This window comes from Elephantulus edwardii, unplaced genomic scaffold, assembly GCF_000299155.1.
Source record: "Elephantulus edwardii isolate Elephantulus edwardi_28Jun2011 unplaced genomic scaffold, EleEdw1.0 scaffold00352, whole genome shotgun sequence".
Lineage (NCBI taxonomy): Eukaryota > Metazoa > Chordata > Mammalia > Macroscelidea > Macroscelididae > Elephantulus > Elephantulus edwardii.
Window position 1 is genome coordinate 1,943,551 of NW_006400102.1, and position 18,139 is coordinate 1,961,689.

The 18,139-nt window shown below is 38.7% G+C and overlaps 2 pseudogenes; one reads left to right on the forward strand and one right to left on the reverse strand.

Annotated features, from left to right (window-relative positions):
- Positions 1–2,925: 2,925 nt before the first annotated feature.
- On the reverse strand, positions 2,926–4,695 carry LOC102870939 (annotated as a pseudogene).
- A 10,977-nt stretch (positions 4,696–15,672) lies between these two features.
- Positions 15,673–16,944, forward strand: LOC102871347 (annotated as a pseudogene).
- Positions 16,945–18,139: the final 1,195 nt, after the last annotated feature.

Here is an 18,139-nt window from a genome sequence, read left to right on the forward strand (position 1 = left end):
TGTAACAAGAAGAACAAGCAGGGAAAGAAAGACAAGCCTTAATCCCATCCAGGAAAAGTGTTGCTGTAGCATGGGGCACAGTCATACTGCACTTCTAGGTGGGGCTAGGAGGAGAGGTGCAAGGACTGCAGTTCTCTTCCCATCCTGGAGCATTTCTGTCTTTGTCTTCTGATCACTGCACCTTGTGTTCTGTGCAGTCCTTTTGGGGTTACGGTGATGAAGAGGCAGCAGCGGTGTGTGTTATGCCGAGCTAAGAACTGGGTGTGAGGAGGCTTCTGAGAGATGCTCCCCGTGGACACCTTGAAGGACTGGAACAGCCACATGGGGTCAAGGCCAACTGTGCTTGGTGGGCCCCTCCCTTGGTGCCCTGCTGTGCTTCCAGGAGCTCTTATGAGGCTGGTACTTGGCTGCCACCCTGAGAAGCAGCATTTACGGCCAAATTTCTTCTTCCTCTCAATTCTTTCCCACCCCAGGCTATTATGAAGCAGATTTTAGGTGTGTTACATTTCATCCATAAACATTTCAGTTTGATATATCTTAAGAAGAAGGGCTACTTTCCTTAGAACATCATCAAGCTAAACACTAACAGACTTCTTCATATCCTATATCTTGACATCCTTCATATCGATATCTTGCCAAGTGGCCTATCCCCTTGGTGCTAGAAACTTCTGGAGTTGTCCTGAGGTTCCTCTTCTTGAGAGGAATGCCAAATTCCAGTAAACAGAGAGATGTCCATGCTGGGCAGCCTCAACCATCGAAAAGCTCCTTCTGTAATGTTCAAGTTCTGGAGGACTAAATCAATACTATTACAAGTCTCAGACTCCCTCACCCTGGTCACTGGAAGTCCCAATGACAGACCTATTTCCAGCTGCCTGCACACCTGCTGGTGTTTCCCACGTATGTGGTAAGGACCTTCTGCCTCACCTACTGCCTTAGACCCTGAGGCTTTATTTGAATTGCCTGATGTGTGCCTCCCTCCGCTGACATCTCAATTAGAACCAAGATGAGAGCTTGTGAGGATGAAGGGCCAAAAGTCATCTGCAGTCTTGGGTGCCCCGATATGCTCTCACTGTCTCTACTTATCCTGTCTCTGTCCCTGTCCTTAGAAAGGTCATATATCTCGTTGACCACAACTTCCATCTCAAAGCCTCCCCTTCCTTCCACCTTTCTGGAGTCTAGAGAAGGGATTGCTTGTGAAGTTTTGGATATTTGGCATAAACATGTGTCTGTTAGACAATATGTGTGCATGTTGTGGCTCTGCCTCCTAGCTCCCAAGCTATACCAGCACAGCCCTCACACTGACTCATGAGACCTTTCTGCTGGCCTAGTTGGCTATGTGACTGTACCAAGTGGTTTTCTCTATGCTGGATGGGCCTGGTGGTCCCTGCTCACATGCCTATTTCTGTTGGGACATCAAGAAAAAGAGAAGCCGGTTTGAGGTATAAGGTGTTTTGTTCATGTTTTGTTGCTATTGGTAGGTGTCATATATATGACAATTCTGACTCATAGCTATGCAATGTATAATAGAACCAACCCTCATATCATCCTCATAATCATTGCTGTGTCCAGCCTCTCGTTGCAGCCATGGTGATCTTTTAGAGGCTCTGTCTCTTTTTTTGCTGACTCTTTTACCAAGCATCATATCCTTTTCTAGCAACTAGGCCCTCCTGATAGCATGACCAAAGTCTGTGACATGAAGTCACACCATCCTTATCTTTAAAGAGCACTCTGTCTGCATTGCTTCCAAGATATATTTGTTTGCTCTTCTGGCAATCTACAGTTTACTCAGCATTTTTTACCAACACTGTAATTCAGAGGCATCAGTTTTTCAGTCTTCTTTAGACATTGTTTAGCTTTCAAATGCACATAAGATAATTGAAAATACCATGGCCTTGGTTCAGGTGCACCTTAGTCTTCAAAGTGATACCTGCTTTTTAAAATTTTTTTACATATTTTCTTTTTTATACTGTTTATTAAAACAAAGCAAGGGAAACAAAGGATAACTCCTTTCCAAATTCTTTGTATTTAACACAGAATTTTTAGCCAAGAAACGAAACATATAAATGTATATATGAAATATGTACAGGTAGAAAAATATGTACATGTAGAAAAAAATGTACAGTTAGAAAAAGTGTACTCACCAACCCCAAAAATGCAACCTTAATTGAAGTGAAAACTAAAGAGGTGCTTTGTAGTTGCTTGGATTTCCCTAGGGGACAGCAAGTCAATGCTTATCAGTTTTCCTCATAAGAGGCAGTTTTGCTTAATATCAGACCCATCTGACTCATTCTATTAAACTCTGAAGGAAAAATATTCTTCAGACATAAGAGATATGTCTTTGATTAATAGTTCTACTGTATTGCCATCCCAGGCAGTAAAAACTATGTGGCACCTCTAGAAAGAGCTCCCTTGAATTCTAGGAAGACACACTAAACTATCCAGGTTCCATATGGCCCCTTCTCAGCTTTCTCCATGTACCAGAAACTCGAGTGGTGAAGGTGTCACCACTGGGGAAGTACAACCTTAGTTACATAATTTACTTCTCTGTCAGCAGACTTGGCATCAATTACTTGTGACTTAATTCCTGCTTAAAGATAATGAAATTTTAATAAAATTGGCCAAAAACCTGGGAGAGACTGTGTCACAGCCCATGACTGAGCCCTGAGGTCTGATATGGCTTCATGTCACAGCCATGTGACCGCCTTGCCTTTGCCCACCCATGGGTTCCAAGGTTTGCATAAAAGAGGAAATTGCTTAGTCTACCGTACAGAGGCTCCCTGCATATGCAGCTCATGTAGCATTGTCACACAGCGGTGGGTGAGGAGGGGAGAAATCCATTTTATTTCTGCTCTTCATTGTTAACCTTCTAACAGTCAGCATGGCATCCCTCATGTTTTTGCATGACATTCTTCCTGATGTTCACAATCAGCCATATTCTCTGTGGTCCACAGGCTTCACATCTGTCACTGAGGCCTTGATTCAAGACCTATCATTGTAGGTCTCTAGTTTGACTCTTATCCTGAATGTAAAAGATCAAAAGTTAGAATCCTGGAAAGCTTCGTCAAATGCCTGTTCATTCTTTTAATTCTCTAAGATAAGCTGTGCTTTGTCCAAACACTGTCTCTGCAGACTCCTCGATACATGTTACCCACTGATTCTCCAGAAAGTCTGAAATATTTACTGACAGGATCATGCAGTACTTGAAATTGAGAAATTCACTGTCACACTTCTCACAGTGGTACAATCCATTCTGCTGATCAATCACTTTCTTACTGCAGTCCTAAGTTGGGCAGGCCTGGTAGTAACAGTTTTCATTGCAAAGATATATCACTGTCATCCTACAGCTAAAATAGACTGTCTTGCCCAGGTTCTTAGGTTTGACCTCATATAAAGTCTTCCATATGGTGTTGCTCCCTCCTGCTCCTCCAGTCTTGAGATCAGAGATAGAATCAAAACATCCATGAAGCGTATAGCCTTCTGGGATATCAGTATTCACAGTGGTAGAGTTTTAAGACAGGTCAGAGTGGCTCCAGCCACCAAAATCAGAAACTCTGGCTCCTTTAATATAGCCATCATGGGTTCTCTAGAACCATCAAGTCTACCAGCATCTTCTCCCCACAGAGTAGCAGATACCACCATCCCCGAAGTGTCCATCAAATAAATACTTGTCTTAGAAACTTCTCTATTATTAGACTTCTCTATGAATTTGAATAGCTTTTGCAGATCCAATTATGTCAACAACTGAGTTTTTGGGCTTGCTCTCAAGGTCACCAGCCTCATGAAATGAAACTAAACTGTGGGTAAGTGATAATCATTTTCACAGGGCACAACAGAGGTATCATTATTGAAGGTCATTTCAAAGTCATTCTTAGCAATTGAAAATTTTTTTACCATTCTTCACAGTACCTTTCGAGAAATAATAGACCATGTTCACTTCAATAAGGGTAAAAACCTTGCCTACTTGCTCATTGAAAGTGGTCACTCAGATTTCACCACTTTCACCAACCACTTCAATAGAGACAAACTTTCCTTCTTGAGAATTGTTCCAGGTACAATTCTGACTTTTGTTGGTAATATGAGCACAAATAGTCCACCTGGACTGGTAAGGAGTGAGGCTTGCAATGGGCACCACTTTGGATGCCTGTGTACCCCAAGCAGTGCTTATGAGGCTGGTACTTGCTGCTTTCCCAAGCATCTTTGAGGCACCATAAGCCTTTTGGTACAGGGGATGTCATTCTCATGCTCCCATTCTATGGCTGGTGTTTGCTGGCTGGTGGGCTGGTGGCTGCAACTGGAGTAGAAACTACTTGCTACTACTTGCTGCTAATCAAGTCCTTAATTTCAGGGCACTGGATTATAAATCTTTACTCCAGCTGCTTCAGCTGATTTTAAAATGTCCAACTTCATCAAAACAACTACTCTCCTTCCATCTTTTAGAATGTTCATGATAAATCAGTTAATCTGTCACATATAGTTGCTTGACAATCATTCTTCCTCAACAAAAGAATTCAACTGTATTGCCAACATGAAAAAGAATAGAGTGTTCACTCCATCAGTCATCAGCAGTCAATAACAGGGAGGACTATTCCCTGTAGTAATAGGGTGGGTATTAATGACTTGTAGAACAGTTTTTATAGTTGTATCTCCTTATTGCATTATGGCCACAATGTCCCACTCACTCAAGTGGATGACCATGGTTCTGCCACTCTAACTCCCCACATCTTTGCTTTTCAACAATGTCTTTTGCAGTAGATGTACCCCAATGTATGATGCTGGTTTGTTTCTTGTCAGCTTCCTCAACTTAGGTTTTAGCATCCTTTCCCAGACTGTCACCTTCACTATTTCACAGACAAGGAAACTGAAGAGCAGGGTCTTTGTCCCTAGCTATGGGATCCCTACATGGCAGTCAGACAGTGCTAATTCCTACACTTCTCTACTCTCCCCACATTCTTCACTGGAAGCCCTAATGACAGACTCTCCTTATAGTTGGCTGGGGGTTATGGACTTCAAGAAGGCTAGAGTGAAGTAACTGGAGTTTCTGGCCCTTCTGAGGACACAACTTATGGCCTGTAGCCTCTTCTCAGTCACCATGCTCGCAGAGTAGATAGGCTGGGGACCCTTCATCCTCTTGATTTCCTTTTTATTTTATCTATTTTATTACTATTATGAAATTTTATGCTTTTTCTACAATCCTTTACTGAACTTTTAAGATCATGCTCAGAGCCCCCAGGATAGGCTTCATCCTGACTCCTATTAGTGCTACCCTTAGCTGACCCACTACCTTGTTGTTGCTGTTAGGTGCTGTCACTGCATCCATCAATCTAATTGAGAGTCTTCCCCTCTTTCTCTGATCCTCCACCTTTCCATGCATGATGTCCCTTTCCAAGGACTGTCTACTCCTAACACACTCAAAATAAGTGAGAGGAAGTTTCACTATTTTTGCCTCCAAAGAGCTCCCTGATTGCACTTTTCCCCCAAGACATATTTGTGCAGTTCATGCTATTTTCAGTACTCTTCTTCAACATCACAACTCAAATGCATGAATATTTCCATTATTCATTGTCCAACTCTTAGATGCATCACAAGTGATCAAGCTCACCCTATGTAAAATAGAATGCTCCCACATCATTCTCACAATTGTTGTAGCCACTGTGTCTTCTTAATAAAGAACTTTCTTTTTTTCTTGATCCTAATACAAAGGCATGCGACTTGAATCTACCAGCTACTTCACAGGAGAAAATGGGCAAAATTCTCCCATGCAATCTACTGCCTTTGAAAACGCACTGAATGTTCAGCTATATGTTGGTTCCAACTCAATGACATATAACATGTTGAAAAACAAGTTTCAGAGTCTCTTCTGACATCCATTATGATCTTTTGCTTCTTTTCTGTGTTTTTAACCTCTTTTTTTTTTTTAAGAAAAATTATACTGGTTTACATACAAAGCTCATAAAGTTCTTATATGTTGTTTTTCATACCAGATCTTTTCCCTTTCCTTAACCCATCCCTCCATCCACCCATCAAATTGTGAGACCTTATGATTAACCTTCCCCTTGGATCCTCATACTCATTCTATAATAATGGTCTTGTATAATATTTGTCTTCATGAGACTGAGTTAGTTTACTCAGTATAATGCTCTCCAGTTTCCCCTTGTTAGGTAGTAATTTACAATATTATTGTTCCTGTGTGCTGCATAGTATTCTATTGTGTGAGTGTACCATTATTTCTCAATCCATTCCATTGTGATTGGGTATTTGTGCTGCTTCCATGTTCTTGCAATGGTGGATAAGGCTGCTATAAACATTGGTGTACAAGTCTCTGTGCCTCAGTTCTCATTTTCTCAGGGTATATTTCAAGCAGTGTAATAGATGGAATTTCTATGTTCAGCTTTTTGAGGAAACACCAAACATTCTTCCAGAGTGATTGTACCATTTTGCAGTCCCACCAACAATGTATAAGAGTTCTTATCTCACCACATCCTCTCTAACATTTATTACTTGCTGCCCTGCTAATCTGCATTTATGATGATATTTTGCTTTCTTTATGGATTATGTCCTTTAGATCATGTCACAACTCATCTGGTCTTTGGTCCTTAGTGTTTAATGCATGAAGTAAATTCTTGAGTTGCTTTTTAGATTCATGTGGAATAAATGAAGGTTGTTGTTGTTTTAAATCTCATTTACATGTTTTTGTTTTCTTCAGTTTATTTGAGATTATGTATGACTAATTGATGATCTGTTCCATTGGCCTTATTTTGATTATTGATACTGAGCTTTTCCACTGTCTCTTTCCATGGATGTAGTCAATTTCTGTTTTGATTAGATGCTGTATAGAAGGTTTTAAAATTAAAGAGTGTAGCGCCCCTTCCATATTTTTTCTTCAGCAAAATTTTGTTTATCTTGTGTCTCTTTACTTTCCATATAAAAATTGATACTTCATCTTTTGAAGAGTAATGGTAAGATCTTTATTGGGATTTCACAATACTTTTAGATTGCTTTTGGTAATCTACCAGTTGAAATTTTCACAATGTCAGGTGTTCCTATCCACGATCTTGGTATGTTCTTCCATTTATGTAGGTCTTTTTTTTTGTTTTTGTAGTAATATTTTATAGGGTTTTTGTATAAGTCTTTTGTGTTTCTGATTAGATGGATTCCCAAGTATGTGATCTTCTGTGATTTCATCTTTTGTGTGGGAATTATAAATAACATCATATTCGGAACTCTTTCTGTTACTGTAGAGGAATATGAGTGATATTTATATATTGTTCTTGTTGCCTGCAACTTTGCTGAACCATTCAACCAGATCCAGTAATTTTCTTGTGGACTCTTTGGATGTTTATGTTTTCTTAAAAAGGTATTTGCAGGGAATAAGTCCTTGGTGTTAACAATTCTTTGATGTTATTTCTGGCCTTATTTCTGGGCCATATTTTCCAATTGTCATTCTTTATCTGTTTCCAAATACCAATCCTTCTTTGGTTCTAACATTTGTATTCTAGTCACCAGTTACTATTAATGCATTTTTATGATGTGCTTGAACAATTTTGACTCCAGAAGTTGGTACAAATCCTCAATTTCTTCATCTTTGGTTTGGTAGTTGGTGGGAAAAGTTGAGTAATAATCATATTAACTTGTCTTCCTTATAAATGTATGAATATTATCCTATAATTGACAGCATCACACTTCAAGATGTTGTTGTTGTTCTTATGTGTCATTGAGTCATCTGCAACTCATAGTGACCCTATGTACAGCAGCTCTAACGCCTGCCCTTCCTGAGCCTGTCTCACTGATTCCAACATACCTACTCCCATTTCTCCAGTTATTTCTCCATTTCATGTGAGGTATTTATCTCTTGCTCTGTCTCTTCACCCTTCTGAGCATGATATTCTTCTCCAAAGACTGGTCTCTCTTGGCCACATGTCCAAAGTATGCGAGCATACTTTTTACTATGTTGAAGAAATTCACCTCTGATCCTATTTTGTTGAGTGTTTTAATCAGGAAATGGTGTTGCATTTTGTCAAATGTCTTTTCTGCATCAATTGATAGGATCCTGTGGTTCTTGTTCTTTGCTTTGTTAATGTGATGGATTACACTGATTATTTTTTTTTTTTTATGTTGACCCATCCTTGCATACCTGTTATGAATCCCACTTGGTCATGGCGAAGTATTTTTTTTTTATGTATTGTTGGATTCTTGGCCAGGATTTTATTCAGAATTTTTGCATCTGTGTTCATGAGAGATATTGGCCTATAGTTTTCTATTTTGGTGGTAATTTTATCTGGTTTTGGTATCAAGGATATGTTTGCTTTATTAAAATGAGTCTGGGAGAATGCCATCTTTTTCTATTTTCTAAAGTAGTTTTTGTAGGATTGGTGACAGATCTTCTCTGAATGTTCAATAAAATTCACTTGTAAAACCATTTGGTCAAGGACTTTTTTGGATGGAAGTTGTTTTATTACCTTTTCCATCTCTTCTTTTTTAATGGGTTTGTTCATGTGTTCAATTTTGGTTGATGTTAGTTTAGGTAGATTGTGAATTTCTAAGTATTTGTCCATTTCTTCTAGGTTTTCATGTTTGTTTGAGTATAGTTTTTCCATAATATCCCAATGTTAGCCGTTTTATTTTAGTTGGTTGTGTTGTGACATTGCCCATTTCATTTCTTCAGATTATTTGCTTCTTTTCCTTCTTTTCTTTGGTAGGTTTGCTACTATTTTGTTTATTTTATTGACCTTTTCAAAGAACCAACTCCTTGTTTTGTTGATGGTTTCAATTGTTTTTCAGTTTTCTATTTCATTTATTTATGCTTTAATTTTTATAATTTCAGTTTTTATTAGAGGGTGTTGAGTTTTATTGCTGTTCTTTTTCAGCTTGTTGGAGATGTTGAGTTAGAGAGTCAATGGTCATTTTTCCCTGCCTTTTAATATGTTTGCTTTTTGCTATTAATTAACCTCTGATTACTGCTTTGGCTGTTTCCCAGAGGTTTTGGTAAGTGGTGTTTTCATTGTCATTTATTGCAAGAAACTTTTTAATTTCATCTTTTATTTCTTTTGGTACCCACTTAAGTTCAGGAAAGGTGTTGTTCAGCTTCCAAATGTATGGTTTTTCTCCTTTATTCTCTTGTTATTAAGTTCTAATTTTGTAACATTGTGGTCTGAAAAGATACTTTGTATTATTTCTATGTTTTTTAATTTATTGATGCTTGCCTTGTGATCTATTCTAGAGAATGTTCCATGCACATTGGAGAAGGTATACTTTGTCTTTTTTGGGTGCATTAGCCTATAAATGTCTATGAGGTTGAGGTGGTGTGTGGTTTAATTCTTGAGCAAATTTGTTGAGGTTTTTTTCTGGTAGTACTATCTTTTCTTGAGAGTGGTGTATTAAAGTCTCCAACTATTATAGTAGTGTTGTCTACTTCCTTTTTCCGTTTTTTTAATGTTTGTTTTATGTATTTTTCAGGTCTTTCATTTGGCACATAGATGTTGTTTATTATTGTTAAGCCCTCTTGTTCTATTTCCATTTTAAGCATTATGTAGTGACCTTCCTTGTCCTTTGTGATGGTTTTAGCATTGAAATTTGTTTTATTGGAGATTAGTATCACTACTCCTGCTTTTTTCTGGTTGCCATTTGCTTGGTAAATTTTCTTGCATCCTCTGTTTTTATCTACATTTTCTAGGTGTGTCTCTTGTAAATAGCATATTGGTGGACTTTGGTTTCTTATCCTATCTGCTACTCTTCTCTTTAGTGATGCATTCGAACCACTCGCATTCAGTGTGATTATTGAAAGGCAGGGTTTAATTGCTATCATTTTGTTGAGTTCTTTTTGGTGTTGTTGCTAGCTACTTTGGTCCAAGAAGGACATCTCTCAGAGTTTCCTGCATCACTAGTCTTATTTTTACAAACTCCCTTAGGTTCTGTTTTTCTGAGCATATCTTTTTGTTTTGTTTTCCAAAATAGTATGATTTTATTTGGCAGTTTAACTTTTTTCCCCAAAGTAAAGTCATAAGATTTTTATCTTTTTAAAAAATTTTATTATTAAGTTCAATGAAAATTTACAAAGACTTTCGATTTCTATTAATTCATTGTTGCACTTTTCTCCCCTCCCAGCCCTCCCCCCCTAGTAAAAGAAAAAACTCTTTCATTATTTTAGGCTCTCTCCCCCCAGGTCCACTCCACTATGCAGCCCTTGCTCTAGACTCCCATCATGACAAAAATACCTACTCACATATCGTTTTTAAACAGTTTTTTTCGTTATTGAACCCATCTTTCTCAGTCTCCCCTCAACCCCGTTGTCAGTCCTGTTTTACAACAGTGGCATCATGCAGAATTTGTCCTTTTGTGACTGCAATATTTCACTCCACATAATGTTCTCCAGGGTCACCCATTTTGAATAATATTGCATGAGTTCCTTGTTTTTTCAATGCAGTGTAGTATTCCATTGTGTGAATATACCACAGCTTCTCTATGCATTTGTTTGTTGATGGGCACTTGGGTTGTTTCCAATTCTTTGCTATTGTGAACAAAGCCGTGATAAACATGGGTGTGCATTCTCTGAGCATATCTTGAGGTAACCTTCATATTTGATGGATAATTTTACTGGGTACAGTATTCTTGGTTGACAGTTGTGTTCTTTTAGTGTTTGATATATGTCCTTCTACTTTCTTTTTGCTTGCATAGTTTCTGTTGACTAATCAGCACTTAATATTATCTGTTCTCCCTTATGGTTACTCTTTGTTTCTCCCTCCCTGCTTTCAGAATTCTTTCCTTATCTTTGTTTCTGGCAAAGGTAAGTATGATTCCTTGGTGTTTTTCTTTTGGGGTCTTTTCTATATGGTGTTCTCTCTTTACTTCTTGAATATATATTCTCTCATTCTTCATTATGCCTGGGATGTTTTCCTTTAATAATTCTTCCACTACTTTTTCAGTGTCTTTACTTTCTTCTTCCTGTTCTGGGATTACAATTATGCCCATGTTATTTCTCTTGATGTGTCCCACATTATTTTTAGGTTTTCTTCTTTTTCCTTTCTTTTAGAGTCTGCTTTTTGCTCTAGCAGATCAGTGGTGACAATTCTATGTTCTATTTCACTGTTTCTGTGTTCTGTCTCTTCAACTCTGCTCATGTGTACCTCCATCATTTTGATAGCATCTGAAACATTGGACCTCATATTTTGTATCATGGTTTCTTGTTTTCCAGTGCCACTAATGCCTCATTTGTTTTATCTACATTGTTTTGGCTTTTATTTTTTTTTAAGCTCCTCCTGGTTTTTGCTTGCAGTGTCCTGTAATTCTTCAAGTTTGTCTTTCATCCACTGAAATATTCAATCATTGTTCTTTTAAATTCTGTGCCAGAATGTTCCATCAGACTTTTCTGGCTTCAGGGAATCCATTGGTACTCTTTCACCTTTTGGGGGTGACACCTTGGTTTGTGCTTGTGTAGTGTGGGAGATAGTTTGCTTTCTTTGAGACATTAATAGGTTTTATATCTAAAGACAATGCTCTAGAAATCATTTGGACAGCTACCCCAGCTGTGTTTTGTGTTTTTCTCTGAACTTCTGATTCAAGGTAAAGTTCAGTTCAGAGCCTGTGAGAGCATCCTCTTGTAGCTAAGTCAGATCAAGGTCCTCCAGATTAAAGATAACTTGATTGACTGGCTGTGTAGACACAGGGGTGGAGCTGAGTGGGGGTTAGGGTATGTACTGGGGGGGGGGAGTGACTACAGGAGCAGGTCTGCCACTTGTGGGGACCTCACTCAGATTTCAGCTGTCTGTCCCTATTCAAATTCCAGCTGTCCATCTCCCACCTAGCAGCTCTCACCCAGGGGTCCCTGCCCAGCAGCCCTTACCCAGGTGTCCTTGCCCAGTGGCCCCTGCCCCAGCAGGGCCCTTCGTCCAGCAGAACCCAAGAAAACTCAGTTAAATTCCCACTGACCCACTTGCCTCTGGCCAGTCTGCAGTGTCCATGAAGGCTCAGTCAAATTCCCACTGGCCCACTTGTTCTTGGGTGCTCTCCTTGGCATTTTTGAAAGAGCCCAAGAAAACTCAGTTAAATCCTCACCAGCCCACCAGATCCTGGGCAGTCTGCAGGGCCCAAGAGAACTCAGTCAATTCCTAGAGGAATGCTTGTTCCTGGTGCTCTCCCGGGCAGTGGGTGGTGCCCAAGAAAACGCAGTTGAATTCCTGCTGGCCTTCCTGATCCTGGGTGGTAGGTAGGGGTACAAGAAATCCAACAGACCCACTTGTTCCTAGTAGGACTTAAGAGAACTCAGTACATTTCCCACTAACCTTCTTTTTCCTGGCGGATGGGCTCCACAGCAGCTCAGCTGTCAGCTTCCAGCTTCTGCCAGGGCTCACGGTGTGGCTCATTGCTCCTGTAGCTAGCTCCCAAATGAATTATTTTAATGAAAGTTCTGACTCAAATTCCTACTGTCCACTTTGTGCTGTGTCAGTCTCTGTGTGCCACGACAGCCTTACTAGTGGCCCATTTCTATGCAGCTTGCTGCTCCTTCAGTTCCTCACACTGTTTTTTCCATCACCGCCATCTTGAAATCACTCGCTGTGCTTCTTGAGTGTGGATTTTTACATTCTTTGTAACACTTGAGAAGTTTTCGTCTAGTACTTCTTCCACAATTTTCTCAGTGACTTCCCTGTCCCTCTTGTGTTCTGGAATTCCAATAATATGTATGTTGTTTCTTTGTGTCATCCCACATAATTCTAATGTTTTCGTCACTTTCTTTACTTCTCATCTCTGATTTTTCTTCTAGTATTTTTCCATTGAGGCTTTTGTCTTTCAACTCACTGACTCTCTGTTCCAACTCTACTGTTCTCCTTTTTTGTCTCTCCATTTCCATCTTCCTTTTCTTAGTTTTATGTAATAATGAATTCATATAATATTTGTCCTTTTGTGGCTGATTTATTTCACTAAGAATAATGTCCTCTAGATTAATTCATGTTATGTGGTGGTTCATGAATTTCTCATTGTTATTTAATGTTTCACAATATTGCATGATGTGCCTGTACCATGGTTTATTTATAGACACTGGGTTATGTCTGTCTCTGCTGTTATAAATAATGTTGCAGTGAACATAGATGTGTATATATTGCACATGTTGCAGCTCTTATTTCTTTAGTATATATATACCATTAGTGAGACTGATAAGCTAAATGGTATTTCTATTTACAACTTTTTAAGGAAGTGTTATGTCACTGTGGTTGTACCAGTTTATAGTCCTAGCAGCAGTTTATGAGAGTTCCAATATTACTATACCTTTGCCAACATTTGTTTTTTTCTGTCTCATTGAACTTTGTTTTTGTTGGATGAGATGATATGTCATTTTTAGTTTTATTTGTATCTCCATAAAAGCTAATGATCACAAGTGTTTCTTCATGTGTTTGTTGGCTATGTGAGTGTCTTCCTTGATGAAATGTGTTTCATGTTGTCTATGCATTTTTAAAATGGAACCATTTGTCTTCTAGCTATTGAGATATTGGAGTTCTCTATACATCTTGGACAGTTTGATATGTCATAGTCAAATATTTTCCCCTAGCCTGTAAGTTCTCTTTTCACTTTTTTGTAGAAGTCTTTGATGCACATATATACCAAAGCCAAAAACCAAAATTCACTTTTGTCAGTTAATTCCAACTCATACAGCCTTCCATTGAATTTAAAAGGCTGTAAATCTTTATGGGAAGAGACTGCCTATATTTCTAGGAGCCTGATATGTTATACACTATGTCATTAGGGTTTCTTGTTTATAGATACGTTTTTATGTAGGTCAAATAGTAACTGACCTATAGCTGATCCTCCAGTGGATTTTTACAGTCAGTAAATTTCATAAGAGTTGATTTCTCATCTTTCTCCCCAGAGAAGTTGGTGGATGTGAATGACCTGTCATTGGGTTAACAATGCAGTTCCTTACCATGAGACCACCAGAGCCCCCTTGTTTATAGATACAGACAAGTTAATTCTGATTTTCTTTGGAAAATTTGAGGAACTTCAATGTTCTTAAGCAACTTTGTGTTGACGCAGACTCATCATGCCCTTTTGTACAAGATTGCAGTCTTGTCTGATTATGTCCAATCATCAAAATCTCCATTGTGCTGTCAGCAATTGTTGTAGTCACTGAGTCAACTCATGTTGTTGAGGATCTACCTCTCCTTTTCTGACCCTCTACATTTCCAACTATGGTGTCCATTTCGAAGGACTGACTCCTTGGTTATCATTCAGATGAGCATAAATTCTAACCTGACTAAGTACTCCAAGTCCAATTTCTTGCTAGGGCAGATACAACACCCCAGGTCAAGCAATTTTATTTTATTTTGATATCATGCATACTTGTTTTATGATGTTTTTATGCATCCTTGTTTTATAGTTTGCTCTTTTGGGTACAATACAGTATGGGGGGGGTGTTTGTGCCTTGTATGTTACTGCTTATTCTATAGCTTGTGTATATACTTGCTTGCTTATAGATTGCTATTATGTAGTCTCATTTATAAAACTTATGCAGGTACAAAAAAAAAGAACTTATGCAGGTACAGCATTTACCTGTCAGTTTTCTGTGCTGTGGGGACTTGTATGATGATCCTGTGATGCTATGAAGCTCTGAAGTTGATACTTCAAATCTAAGCAGGCCCACCATGCTAGCAGACTTTAGTGGAGCTTCCAGACTAAAACACACTAAGAAGCAGGATTTGGCATCCCCTGTGACATAACATGCCCTCTAGATAACAGAGGAACATTGTTATGAATAGTAGAGCTGCACAGATTGGAAGGCACTCAAATAATGAAGACAAAATGCTGCAAATACCTACTAATAATAATTAAAACATGGACTATAGTAGGTATAAATTTATGAAAATTATAAGTTGTAAAAACGTGAAGCGAAACACATAAAGATAGACAACCTAGGCATTGGTGAGCTGAGATGAACTGGTTTGGCTGTTTTGAATCAAATGTGATGTATCGGGCCAATACTGAAAAATTGAAGAGGAATGTACTGCAGTATTAAGAAAAAGAACATTTCACTATGTATCACATTATCCTGGGTTACAATGTTGTGATGGGATACTATGCACACTCACATGAGGAAGACCTTTAATACAACTATCACTCAAATATGCATAACAACTACTAAAGCCAAAGATGAAGAAATTGAGAAATTCTACCAATTTTCGCAGTCTGAAATTGTTAGGACATATAACTCACTGATTAGAATGCAAAATTTGTAAACAATGAAGAAGAACTGGTAGTTGGAAAATATGGCCTTGATCACAGAAATGCAGCTGGAGATTGAATGATTGAACTTAATACAATCAATTATTTATTCATTTCAAATATCTTCCTTAAAAAGCATATATAACTACACACAACAACTATATACTATATACCTGATGGATTGCACAAAAATCAGATTGACTCTATCTGTAGAAAGAGTCCATGGAGAAGCTCAATATTAGTAGTCAAAATATGACCAGACACTGACTGTGGAACAGACAATCAATTTTTCCAATTCCAATTGAAGTTAAAGAAAATGAAAACAATTCCATGAGAACCAAATAGGACCTTGATGCTATCTAACTTGAATTTAAAACCATCTCAAGAATAGATTCAGATTTCTTTTCAGCCCTGTCGGACTTGGCTTTGCTGCGTTAATTTCTACACCAGGCTCTCTTTTAAGAGACGATGATGTTGGGCACTGAAGGCAGAGAGGGATTTGTGGTGAAGGTCCGGGGCTTGCCCTGGTCTTGTTCGGCCGATGAAGTGCAGAGTTTTTTTCTCTGACTGCAAAATTCAAAATGGGGCCCAAGGTATTCGTTTCATCTACACAAGAGAAGGCAGACCGAGTGGCGAGGCTTTTGTTGAACTTGAATCAGAAGATGAAGTCAAATTGGCCCTGAAAAAAGAGAAACTATGGGACACAGATATGTTGAAGTATTCAAGTCAAACAACGTTGAAATGGATTGGGTGTTGAAGCATACTGGCCCAAATAGTCCCGACACGGCCAATGATGGCTTTGTGCGGTTTAGAGGACTCCCCTTTGGATGTAGCAAGGAAGAAATTGTTCAGTTCTTCTCAGGGTTGGAAATCGTGCCAAATGGGATAACATTGCCGGTGGACTTTCAGGGAAGGAGTACGGGGGAAGCCTTCGTGCAGTTTGCTTCACAGGAAATAGCTGAAAAGGCTCTAAAGAAACACAAGGAAAGAATAGGGTACAGGTATATTGAAATCTTTAAGAGCAGTCTAGCTGAAGTTCGAACTCACTATAATCTGCCTCGGAAACTTATGGCCATGCAGCGGCCAAGTCCCTATGACAGATTTAGGGCTGGCAGAGGGTATAACAATATTGGCAGAGGAGCTGGCTTTGAAAGAATGAGGCGTGGAGGTTATGGAGGCTATGGTGACTATAATGGCTATAATGATGGCTATGGATTTGGGTCAGATAGATTTGGAAGAGACCTCAATTACTGTATTTCAGGAATGTCTGATCACAGATATGGGGATGGTGGATCTACTTTCCAGAGCACAACAGGACACTGTGTACACATGAGGGGGTTGCCTTACAGAGTTACTGAGAATGACATTTATAATTTCTTTTCACCACTCAACCCTGTGAGAGTACATATTGAAATTGGTCCAGATGGCAGAGTAACTGGTGAAGCAGATGTTGAGTTTGCTACTCATGAAGATGCTGTGGCAGCTATGTCAAAAGACAAAGCAAATATGCAACACAGATACGTAGAACTCTTCTTGAATTCTACAGCAGGAGCAAGTGGTGCTTATGGTAGCCAAATGATGGGAGGCATGGGCTTGTCAAACCAGTCCAGTTATGGTGGCCCAGCTAGCCAGCAGCTGAGTGGTGGTTATGGAGGTGGCTATGGTGGTCAGAGCAGCATGAGTGGATATGATCAAGTTTTACAGGAAAACTCCAGTGATTTTCAATCAAACATTGCATAGGTAACCAAGAAACAGTGAACAGCAGCTACTACAGTAGGGGAAGCCGTGCAACTATGGGAGTGAACAGAATGGGAGGGATGTCTAGCATGTCCAGTATGAGTGGTGGATGGGGAATGTAATCCTGATCACTGACTCTAGTCAACACTTTTTTAAAGAAAAAACCTTACATTTAACAGTTTTGCAATACAAGCTTGTGATTTATGCTTACTCTAAGTGGAAATCAGGATTATTTTTAAAGATTGCAGGTTGAGTGTTTTTGAACAGAACATATTCATCTAGGTGTACAACGAAGTTTGAGTAAATAAACTGTTATTTTCAGCTTTTCTCAAGTTAGTAGTAGAATGTACTTAGCAGTAAGCGTATTTAGGTTAAAGCAGTTCAATTATGTTAAATGTTGCTTATACCACATTACATGGAACACTAAGTGCATGTTGAAAGACATGCTTTTTTTAAAATAATACTCAAATATAGGAGCCCTTGTCTACAATGAAAAGTGAAATATTTGGCATGCTTGTTATTTCTAGTTTCATTTAATAACCTGTAAGGGCACCTAAGTTTAAGCCTTCCCCCCCTTTTTTTTTCCTTAGGTTAATGGAAATGAGACACAATACTAATACTTTAGGATTATGGTCTTGGTGTTTGTATGAATTCTGAGGCCTTGATTTAAATCTTCATTGTATTGTGATTCCCTTTTTAGGTGTATTGCGCTAAGTGAAACTTGTCAAATAAATTTTCCTTTTAAAAACAAACAAACCAAAAGAATAGATTCAATGCTTTGAGCATGAGTGACTGAAGACAAGATGAGTTGTGGGATGGCATCAAGGATATCCTTGCAGATTATCCTTGAAGAAAGTAAAAGATCAGTACAAAGACAAAAGAGCAAGAAAAGACCAAGAGAGGTTAGAAGACACTCTGAAACTTACACTAGATGTCAAGAAGCCAAAACAAAGAGAAGAAATGGCTAAGCAAAAGATTGGAACATAAGATTCCAAAGGGCAAGGCAAGAAGACAAAAGCAAAGTATTAGAAGAAATATTGTGAAAATGGCAATACTACCAAAGGTAATATACACGTTCAATGCAATCCCAATACAAATACCAATTCCATTCTTCAATGAGGTGGAAAAGACAATCTCCAGGTCATTAGGAATGGAAAGAAGCCACGAATAAGCAACGCACTCCTTAAAAATAGAAAAA